The sequence below is a fragment of the Zingiber officinale genome, chromosome 6A, assembly GCF_018446385.1.
Source record: "Zingiber officinale cultivar Zhangliang chromosome 6A, Zo_v1.1, whole genome shotgun sequence".
Classification (NCBI taxonomy): domain Eukaryota; kingdom Viridiplantae; phylum Streptophyta; class Magnoliopsida; order Zingiberales; family Zingiberaceae; genus Zingiber; species Zingiber officinale.
This window is the reverse complement of record NC_055997.1, coordinates 20882444-20894902: the sequence shown is the minus strand read 5'-3', so window position 1 is coordinate 20894902 and position 12459 is coordinate 20882444.

Below are 12459 nucleotides of genomic sequence, written 5' to 3'. Positions count from 1 at the left end.
ACTACAATGCAGGCTGACAAAGGAAGAGCTGAACCGAGTGGGACCGCACCAAAATGCGAAAGAATTATGGGACAAGCTGATCGAACTACACGAAGGAACGAGTGACGACAAGGTAACTAAGCGTGACCTTCTGTTAAATAAACTATTTAATATTAAAATACAGGAAGGAGAAACAGCAAGTCAACTTCATGCGAAAATCAAAGACATCCTCAACGAACTTCATGCGATAGGCCACCAAATGGAAAATCGTGACTTAATCAGGTATGCATTAAATGCTTTTCCATGAAATACATTATGGGCATCTATCGTGGATGCCTACAAAATTTCAAAAAATCTATCTAAATTGAAACTAGATGAATTATTCTGCGAACTTGAATTACACGAGCAGACTAACACCGGAACCGAGAAAGGTATTGCTTTGTTTGCAGGTTCCTCCAAGGAAAGGAAAAAGACCAAGCCTGGCCCTGAAGATGAGTTCGACCAAGATTCCGAAGACGAAGAGTACCTAGTGAACCTGGTAAGGAAGATGTTCACCAGGAGGAAGAAGAGCTTCAGCAAAAATGACCTGCAGAAGATCAACTCCCTAACTGAACTAAGGAACTTGACTTGCTTTGGGTGCAATAAGAAAGGCCACTACAAGAACGAGTGCCCAAGATTGAAGAGCAACAAGTCAAAGACATCCAAAAAGAAGACTCTCAAAGCGATCTGGGACGGCTGATCCTCAAAAGAATCGGAGGCCGAAGATCAGAAGCACCAGAGTCACCTCGCGTTGATGACCCGCGAAGCAGAATTGGAGGACGAATCGGAAGACGGGTCTGAACCCGAATCAAGCCACGAGTCCGTACTCATTTCCAAAGGTTCTGAAGAGGTATATCTGAATTTAAATAAGATTTTTTTTTAAATAATTGCTTGTTTAGATAAAAAATTAACTGAATAGAAAATGACAATAAATTGCTCCTTGAGGGAAACCAAAACCTCAAGGAATAAATCACAAATTCTAATCCAACTCAAGACCTAACACTTAAGGAGGAAAATTTAACACTAAAAATAAATAATTAAAAAGTATTTTAGAAAAATTTACAACAGGATCTAAAAATTTAGATCTTATTTTAAATAGTCAAAAAACAGTCTATAATAAAATCAGACTTGACTACGAGTCAAGTTCAAATAAAACGTTTAAATCACTAATAACCCAACATAAACAACAAAATAAAGCTTAGGTTTCGAAAGCGTGCTTAACCATGCAAGTAGGAATTAACTAATATTACATACCCAAAGATAAAATATACTATGTAAAATCTGATAACTCAAATCAAAAACCAAAACACAAACCTAGACCAATAAAATCAAAATCGAAAATTTTTAGAACCCATCAAAAATCATATTATCATCAAGTTAAATATAATTAAAAAAGTAACAGATATAAACCTAGAACTAAAACTTAAAAATACATGTTAATAATTCAACAGAAGACTCCAGAATAGCTGACACCTCCAAAAGTAATCTACCCAACAGGGTGGGTAACCAAAACTAACCTACCCGGCAGGGTAATTAGAATTAGAGTAAAAAGGGACAAAATTTAACTTGACCTACGGTACTAGTGAAGTTTTGGATGATAGTAGGTTAGGGAAACTTAGTCTATGCATGTCTACGAAGATATGACTTCGACCTGGTGCATTACGCTAAGTAGAACTAACTGAAGCTACCCCTTACGGATCCTAACTAGTTAGACCAAGGTTTTGTACTAAGCTTAGTGGATTAAACTATTTGAAAAATCTCGAAGGCATGGTTACTCTAATGGTGTCTAAGTGACTCACCATAGCCCAGAAGTTTATCCAAAGAATGTCTATTTGTTAACCAAAGCTAAACCTGATCTAACACAAAGTTAAACTAAATCCTAAAACTGAACATAATTCATCTCACAAAATTATATGATTCCCTGATTGAAAATTTAGATCGGGTGAGATAACTAAGGACTAAAAATTCAAAATCAAATTTAAATTAAATTTATATTAAATTAAACTAAAATTCAAATTAAAATTAAAATTAAAATTAAAATAAACTAAAATTAAATTAAAATTAAATTAAATTAAATTAAAAACCTTTCTAATTTTAAAAATTATTTAAACATTATTGTAAAAATCCTTTTAAAAATTATTTAAAAAACATTTTAAAAATCCTTTAAAAAATTATTTTAAAAATTATTTTAAAATCATTTTAAAATTATTTTAAAAATTATTTTAAAAAATCTTTTAAAAATTATTTTAAAATCATTTTAAAAATCCTCTTAAAAATTATTTTTAAAAAATATTTTGAAAATTATTTTAATTTAAAAATTATTTAAAAATCCTTTTAACTTAAAAATTAGTTTAAAAAACTATCTTAACTTAAAAAGCATTTCAAGTAAACTTAAATTTAAACTAAATCTAAATCCTAATGAAATTATTAAACATTTGATTAACTTAAAATTCTAAACAGAATTAAATAATTAATAAGTAAATAATTAAAGTAAAAACTTCAAAAACTAATTGTACTCTAAATTAGACTTGATCTTAAAACTTAATCTTAATTTAATTTCAATAATCTTGTTTTTATCAAACAATTATACCAAGTATATAAAAATACTTATATAAATAATATACTCGATAAACATAAGTATTACTAACACTGAATCTCTTAAATACTTAGGTAGAAAAATGTGTTAAGGTTTTGAAATTTAACCCAAATCTTAGTGTTAACTTAAGGGGGAGAGATAAATTAAGGGGAGTAATAAATTCAGGAGAATATCAAATTTAGAGAGTGAATCATTTTTTTTTAAAAATTGTCTCCTAAAGTTTATTTAAATTTCTTAGATTGCTTTTCTAAAATCCTACCTCAATTTTTTTTTTAATATATGCTTTGAAAATCTTACTTTAAATATTTTTCTGGTAAATATTTTTATTTTTTTTTAAAATTATGTCAGGTTCAGGGGGGAGGATTAATTGCTCTCATACTTATTTTCCCTTAATTAAAAATATTTTGAAATTTGTTTTTGAAAAATATTTTCTTAAAAATATTTTAAATCTATTTAAAAAATCTGACTTATTTTTGCAAATCTAATTTGATAAATTTATTTTTGAAAACTAATTTTTGAAAATTTTTCAAAGTTTTCTAATTTAGACTCCCTCGAGTCAATCTGATTTTAATTCAAGTTCTCGATTGCATTTTCTTTTACTTCCTTATTTTTTTCCTACATTATTTTTTATGAATATTAAAGGGGAAGGGTTAGATGGTTTAAGTTAGTTAGCAACGAAAAAAGTATCAAAAATAAAACAAGACTAACTTAACATCATTGCTTGTGCTTGTTTATTGCATATTTTTTTCACTAACTTAACCAGGTTGTCTTTGCATCAAAAAGGGGGAGATTGCTGGTGCAGTTAGCACTAACGATCTAACTCAGGTTTTGATGAATGACAAAGCATGTTAAGTTAGTTTGATTGTGATCTAATGCTTTGACCAAGTGTGCAAGAGAAGCCTAGCTAGGTCGACGGGCCGACCGGATAGCTGACACGAAGTCCAAACAGGTCGAAAAGCTGACCGAATGTCTGACACGAAGTCCAGATGGGTCGAAGGGCTGACAGGTAAGTTAAGATAACTCACTGGAGGGGGGTGACTGTGAGGACGCGTTCCCAGAAAGGGAACTTAGGCGCCGATCCAACTTAGAACCATTTCAGAACTCTAAGTTGAGATCTTGACTAGATTTCGATCTCGGTGAGATGGAATCTAATTAATACTCTTTTTAATTATAAACTGTGCTAACACTTTGTTTTGCAGGATATATAATTTGTATTTGTGCTTCGGACTAACGTTTTCTTGCAGGGAGTTGAAACTGTTGGAAAATGAGGTCCGGGCGCCCGGAAGGGATCCGGACACCCAAAATGCAAATTCTATCCTCATCGCCACTTCGCCATGTGGAGCTTCATGGTCGGCTGGGCTACGTCACACTCTAGGAGTCCGGAAGGGATCCGAGTGTCCGGAACCTCCTATATAAGGAGGGTGATCCCTGGAGCAAAGAACAACTCACAACAAGATCTTCCAACGCTTGCTCTGATGTGTTGTGCTCCCGCGACGCTGCGAAGCTACTCTGACAATGTGTTGTCTTTTATATCCTTTACTGTCGTCGGTATTTCTTTTCCAAAGTTCTTATACCTTAATTTTATAATCACATTTTCAAACTGCTAGTGGATTGCCCAGCGAAAGCACTTAACGAGTGCGGGCCTTGGAGTAGGAATCGACGAAGGCTTCGAACCAAGTAAAATTGGTTGTGTTAGCATTGTTCTATTCTTGCTTTTATCTTTCCGCTGCGTACTCGATTTTCTAAGATAATTTTCTAAATCGCTATTCACCCCCTTCTAGCAAATTACTCGATCCAACACGCGCTAGTACTCGCCGCTCGAAGACTTCACCCATATTTTCTATCATATTCGATTGTGGTGATGACTAACAGCGCACTAGGAAAAATCCTCCTTAACCCAGAAGCATCTGGACGACTGATCAAATAGACCACCGAGCTGAGTGAGTTTGACATACAATATCAACCGCGAATGACAATTAAAGCACAAACCTTAGCTGATTTTGTTACTGAGGTCCAAAATGCTGAGTCGGACGTGACTTAGAAGATCTATGTAGATGGTTCATCCACCTGTCAAGGAAGCGAGATCGACAACCTCTTGATATCGCATAGGGAGGACATGATGTAATTGTCCTTACAGCTGGATTGTCAAGCTACAAATAATGAAACTGAATATGAGGCCCTGATAGTCAGCTTACAGGCAACTCAGCATGCAGAAGCCACAAGAGTCCTCATCCACTCGGATTCTCAACTGGCGACGTAGCAGCTATTGGGTACATTCGAGATAAGTAACGCCCGACTCAAGTTATACGCCGAAGCTTTCGAAAGGTTGAAGGCCAGCTTTCAAGAAGTGGTTATGCAGAAGATCCCTTGGTCAGACAAATATGCCGCTGACAAGCTGGCTAAGTTAACCAATTTGTTATTGTCGATCGTGATAGATCAGCCGGTTAAACAGGTCTCACTGGTGGCACATATCGATAGGATGGACGAAATAACCTTCTCAAGCAACTAGAGGACACCACTGATAGAGTTTCTCCGATTGGGCATCACGCCAGTCGATTACGAGAAGCCCACTTGTTGAAAAAGAGGGTTACGGGGTTCACCATGATCGGGGGATCATCTATATAAAAGAGCCTTTTCAAGGCCACTGCTCAAGTGGGTTGGATTAGAGGACATTGAATACATCTTGCAAGAGGTTTATCAGGACTCCTGTAGAAGTCACTCGGGCAGAAGATCATTGGCCCGAAAGATCTTGTTGGTGGGATACTTCTGGCCCACATTGCAAGATGACACCGCTTGGACAGTGGCCACTTACTTATCGTGTTAAAAATATCATAACACCACGCACTGATCCACCGAGGAGATGAAATCATCCACGGTGTCTTATCCATTCGACCAGTGGAGCATGAATATCGTTGGACCGTTTCCCATGGCGACCGGGCAACGAAGGTTTCTACTCGTGGTATTATTTTTCAAAATGGATGGATGCCTAGCCGCTAGCCAAGATAATTGAGCTTATGGTCATCAAATTTATTTGGCAAAATATCTTGTGTCTGTTCGACATCCCTCACCAGCTCGTCTCGAATAACGGAAGACAGTTCACAAGACAGAGGTTCAAGGAGTGGTGCGAAAGCTATGACATTGTAGAGGCTTTCTCCTTAGTGGCCTACCCCCAGAGTAACAGCCAGGTGGAAGTCAATAATAAGGAAATCCTCAGAGGGTTATGGACTTTCTCCTTGTTGTTCATGTTATGGATTTTTGAGTTAATCTGATACCAATTTATTTGGTATCAGAGCAGGTTTACGATACCTATTTTTCATGTTCTAGATTTTTGAGTTAATCTAATACCAATTTATTTATTTGGTATTAGAGCCCAGGTTATTCCAGTAATCTAGGTAATTTTCAGATTTATACGGTTTTTCGACGATTTTCATATTTCAGAGAATACCAAGGTATTCTTAGACAAGGTTATATTTGGGAACTTGGCAGCGAAGGAATATTCCAGACGACAAATATGTATGATGATTACTTTTAGTACTTGTATTAATACTTGGGTAACATAGATATCCTTATTGATCATAAAGAGATATATAGTACATAAAATAAAGCTAAAGACATTTAAAGGCTACAAACATAAGACCATCGGAATCATACAAAGACTTGCATTAATGCTTATTAGTATGATGTAATTAGATCTTGTTTTGCCCTTACAAATGATGAACTTATTGAACCTCCCACAGTATGATATAAATGTTGAATAATGGACCATGCATTCATTTGGGTCTGTTTGGTACGGGTTTGTACCTATACTATTCCACAAGGATAACCGATTGGACTTCCTAAAATATCTTTTTCTTCTTGTATTTGATTCCACCATTCATTCCTTTGCTTTCCCTACCCTTTCTTACCTCCTCTACAACACACTTACATAAGTTATGTGATTCCTCTTCCTTTGCCTAGTCCTCCTCCTCCTACGTCTAGGGTTGGTGATTAGTACAACCACTAAAATTCAGTGGCTTCCTCCACTTAGAGTTGTGTTAGGGACCAATACTAGCACCTCAGGCACTTGAAATGTCTCATTCTGACAATGGATTGAAAACCTATCTTGGTTAGGAGCAAATGAAATGCATTGTAGCAGACCCTTACCAAGTTAAGTTTCGGCATCGATATTTAATTCACTGAGCATGGTAAGCCAGAGACTGGACGAATTCACACGCTCACCAGAGAGGATGCGCAGCGGGTTGACAGATCCGTTTTTCACGGTATGATTTTACTTTATGCATTATCTGCTGATATGCTAATAGATACTGGTAACTCACATTCCTTTATTTCCCGTGCCTTTATGAGGGACATAGGTAGACTACCTATCCTTAGACCGCAGCGGCTGACCATCTCCCTACCGTCAGGTGATACATTGGACGTCACTCAGGAGGTCAGAGATTGCCCGTTGGACTTTGGCAACATGATACTCATGGTTGATTTATTAATACCGAAAATGGTCGAGTTCGACATTATCCTTGGCATGGATTGACTATCTGCATATCATGCCACGGTTGATTGCCAGACGAGGGTGGTCACTTTCCGACCTCCGAACCAACTTTCGTGGGATTTCACTAGCATCAGGGACGATGATATATCGATCATTTATGCGATTTAGGCTCAGAAGCTGTTGTCATATGACTGTCAGAGATTTCTTTTCTCTTTGATTAATACTGATGACAGTAGTAGTTCCCAGCTCAGACATTCCAATGGTCCGAGAGTATCCGGATGTATTTCCAGATGAACTACCAGGCTTGCCTCCCCGAAGGCAAGTGGAGTTTCCTATTGAGCTAATTCCGGGAACTGCACCGACATCAGAAGCTCCATACCGTATGACATCGAAAGAGTTGGACGAGCTAAAGGTCCAACTCCAGGAATTATTGGACAGGGGATTTATTCGCTTTAGTGTTTCTCCGTAGGGTTCTCTGGTATTATTTGTCAAGAAAAAGGATGGTATTCTGAGGTTGTGCATCGATTACAGACAGCTGAATGTAGTGACGTCAGGAATAAGAACCCCTTACCATGGATCGATGATTTGTTTGATCAGCTCAGAGGTACATTAGTATATTCTAAGATTGATCTGTGGTCCGGATATCATCAGTTGAGAGTTAAAGATTATGATATTAAGAAAATGACATTCCGCATATACAGACATTATGAATTTCGGTAATGTCATTTGGGTTTACTAATACTCCAGCGGTATTTATGGATTTGATGAACCACATCTTTCTGGAGTATTGTAAGCCCATTTTTGTCGTGTTACGAGATCAGAAGAATTTAGTACCGAACCCCTTCTACGCTAATGTAGCATAGAAATGACTCAGGTCATCTCCAACGAACGCAACGATAGGATGATATCTTAGGATTGATTTGTTATTGCTTTTGGATTTTTAATATAGAAATGGGGGTTTCGGATTTGATTCTAAACTTAATAAATGAAAAGCACAGCATATAAGAAACTAATCTAATGCATAAATGAAATCTAACTAGGTGCCAACAATCAATCCATAACACATTGTCACCCTACGTTACGATTAAACCATCAACAAACTTAAACTGAGAATGAAATAACAAAACATAATTAAATCTGATCTAAAGTAAAATTTAAACCCTAACTACAGAAAACTAAACTACTCAATAGTATTGTAATCTAAGCTAAAACAAGATTAACAACAACTTCAAATTCAATTGAAACTAAATTACCCAATACATTTGAATTCAAACAATTAAGCTAAAAAGTACTATGATTATTGAATCCAAATAGCACAAATTGAAATCTAAATCTATCAACAATAAAAAGAATGCATAAATGAAACCTAAACCATCTCCACACCAAACCATTTTACACGAAAACTTCTCCTTGCCGTCACACAAGGAAGCTCGATGAAATCTCACTTTAGCAATCGAAGAAGAAGATTTCAGCAACTAAACTCAGTTCGATCTCACTAGCAATTGCGCAAAGAAAACCTCTCCGCGACGTTGTGAAAAACAAACTGCCAAATCCCTTCCAAATATGCAATTCTGAAACTCTGTAGTTTTGATCTGATGAGGCACTGTTGGAAAATGGAATGTCATCGGGAGGAATCTAGTGCCACCGGAGGAATGCCGCCAATGATCACTGCTATGAGCGAAACCACTTAAATGGTGGAACACCTCTGTTCAGCTGTGGAAACAGAGCATCAGAGTCGAATTGTCGTCGCAAGAACACCTTAAAGCGAGGTCAGATGGCCGAAATATGGATTCCAGTAGCTGGGAACTTCGTCGCCGATAAATTTTGCTGGAAAGTGGATCTAGAAATGGAGAAGGGGCGCGCGATGAAGAAGATGTCGCGGATGAACAGTGGCTTACACTACTGTTCATCCATGAAATCTGGGTTTTTATGGTAGATTTTGAACCGGGCTTTGGGTTAGGGTTAGGTTTAGTTTAGTGGGGAATTAGGGTTTTGGTGAGGTGAGTTTGACTTGGGTTTGATATTGATCCGATTTAATCAACTCCATGGATCATCTTTTGGTTCCCTACAAAAATCATGAAATAACATCAAAATTAGGAAGAAATTATAACAAGCTCCAAATTATATCCTAACTCGTAAATCATAGTGTTAAACAACATTTAATTGAACGAGAGGATAATGAAATGCTAAGTATAAGAGCTAAAATAACATCAACAAATGCTAATTATCATGTATCTAGATTAGTTCGTTGTCATTTTCATCGATGACATATTGATCTACTTGCATTCCGAGGAGGAACATGCACAACATCTTCGCATAGTCTTGGAGACTCTTCGACGACATCGTCTATATTCAATGTTCAGCAAGTGTGCTTTTTGGCTACCCTTAGATGGTTTTCTGGGTCATGTAGTTTCCAGCCGAGGTATTTCAGTAGATCCTTAGAAGATTGAGGCTGTCACTAAATGGGAGTTGCCGAAATTAGTTCAGGAGATCCGGAGTTTCTTGGGATTGGCCGGATATTACAGACGTTTTGTCGAGGGTTTCTCACATATCGCTATGCCGCTGACACGCCTGACCAGGAAAGGCATGAAATTCATGTGGCCCGAGACTTGCGAGACTAGTTTTCAGGAGCTGAAGCGGAGACTAGTAACGACACCAGTTCTGGTTTTACCCTCTGAGAGGACGGGTTCGTACTTTACACCGATGCATCTCTTTAGGGTTTGGACACTGTTCTGATGCAGCACGGTAGGGTAGTCTCCTATGCTTCTCGTCAGTTGAAGGAGCATCGGAAGAACTATCCTATACATGATCTGGAGCTAGCTGCCATCATCTTTGCTTTGAAGATTTGGCGACATCATCTGTACGGTATTACTTTTGAGATTCTTACTGATCATAAGAGTCTCAAATATATTTTCACCTAGAAGGAACTTAATCTCCGCCAGAGGAGATGGATGGAGTTCTTAAAGGATTATGACTAGGGTTTAGGGTTTAAGGAAGGAGCTTAATCTCCGAGTTGGGCCTTGAGAAGCTGGGACGGACATAGCAGGGTATTCTGGTTACCATGGTTGCTCAGTCGTTGATCAGGATGAGGATCCGAGAGGCCCAGGCCGGTGATCATCGCTTATAGTTCATTGGCAGCCAGATAGCTTCCAGGCAACAGACAGAATTCACTCAAGATGACGCGGGTATTATATATTTCTGAGGCCGATTATGCGTACCTCCATCTCACCCAGTCAGGGAGGAGTTACTTTAGGAGGTTCATCGTTCTCGATTTGCTATCCACCTTGGCGGGACTCGCATGTATCGAGACTTGAGGAGTTCCAATTGGTGGAACGACATGAAGAAAGACATCGTGGAATTTGTAGCTAGATGTCTTGTCTGTCAGCAGGTAAAGGCTGAGAACCAGAGACCTGCCAGATTACTTCAGAGGATTTCGATTCTAGAGTGGAAATGGGAGCACATTACTATAGATTTTGTGGTGGGATTGCCTAGGACACGACGAGGCCACGACATGATTTTGGTAGTCATTGACCGATTAACCAAATCCGCACACTTCTTAGTAATCGGGAAGATCGATTCTTTGGATTGATTGGCAGAGCTATATTGTCGAGAGATCATCAGATTGCATGGTGTTCCATTGAGTATTATATCAAATAGAGACCCACAGTTCATGTCTCGGTTCTAGCAGAGTCTGCAGCAGGCCTTGGGCAGACAGCTCCGATTCAGTATAGTCTTCCATTCGTAGACAGATGGATAGTCAGAGCGGACCATCCAAACATTAGAGGACTTGCTGAGGTCTTATGTTATAGATTTCGGAGGCAGCTGGGAGGACCACCTGCCATTAGTAGAGTTCATCTACAACAACAACTATCATTTGGCTATCCAGATGACACCGTTTGAAGCATTGTATGGTAGACATTGTCTGACACCCACCCTCTCGAGGGAGGTTGGGGAGGCCTAGCTGCTAGGACCTCAGAGAGCTCAGCAGGAGACAGAGTTGGTCTGCACTATTAGACGGAGGATGTCCGAGGCGCAGGACCGTCAGAAGAGTTATGCTGATCGGAGACGTAGACCATTGGAGTTCTCTATTAGCGACCATGTATTCCTGAGAGTTTCACCCACGAAAGGGGTGAAGAGATTTAACCTCCGAGGTAAGCTAGCTCCACGATACATTGGGTCTTTCCAGATCTTGGAGAGGATTGGAGCAGTAGCTTATCGTCTGGCGTTACCACCGGCTCTGTCAGACATTCATGATGTATTCCATGTGTCTATGCTGAGGAGATACGTAGCCGACCCAGCACATGTTCTGTCAGATATACCAATTTCCATTCAGCCTGACGTTACCTACGAGGAGGTTCCAGTACGGATTCTGGACCAGAAAGAGCGTCAGCTGCAAAACAAGACTATCTGGCTGGTTAAAGTCGGATGACAACATCATTCTGACAAGGAGACTACCTGAGAACTCGAGGATATGATCCGAGCTCGATACCCCTATCTTTTCACTTGAGGTATGTTGGTTAATTTTCGTTCGACATTTATACCATCTATCTATTGCTAGTAATTACTGATGGTAGGTAATGAAATTTGGGGACTAAATTTTTATTAGTGGAGAAGAATGTAAAATATGGTACCCTAAATATAAATTAAATAATAAGGTTAAATAGAGGAATAACCTTAAAGGAATTTTCTAGAATTTTTAGAAATTTTCTGAGAATTTTTTGGAGGTCGTATGGTGTAGGTTACGGGGATAAATATTGGGGGTAGGGGAAAACCTGTTTAAGCTATCCCATTTATACGAGGAAAAGTTTAATTTTTCCTTTTTCTCTCCTCACGTGCCCTAGCCAACGTCGTTTCCTTCTCCTCTTCTTCTCACGTGATCGGCACAAACACCACCCCGTGCCCTTCATCTTCCCCCAATCGACGCCGCCCTCCCGATCCTCTCCTCCCTCTCTCTCTCTCGCGGCGCTGTGCCTCTCCGCCTTGCAAGACACCGGCGCTGGCACAACTCACTGGCCTTGGGGGATCTGTCATCAGCCGATTTTCCTTCCTCGCGTGTTCATCACTGCCGGCATCTAAGTATCACTCAAGCCTTCACCCCTTCCTCACGATCTCGCTAGAAGGCAAGCACCTCCCCTTTGCCTAGCGGCGGTGCCCTAGCTCCTGATCTGTCGCTGATCGATCGCCGTCCTTATCGCAGCACCTGGGCGCCATATGCCTCCGACTACTTGACTACCCTTGGGCCAATGCCGGGCATTCCTCCTGTGCGCCAGCCATGAGAAAGACACAGATCCGAAGCAGAAAGCTCCCCTTCCTCATAGTTGGGCTGGGGATCTTCTTCTAACCATCACAATAGCGATCA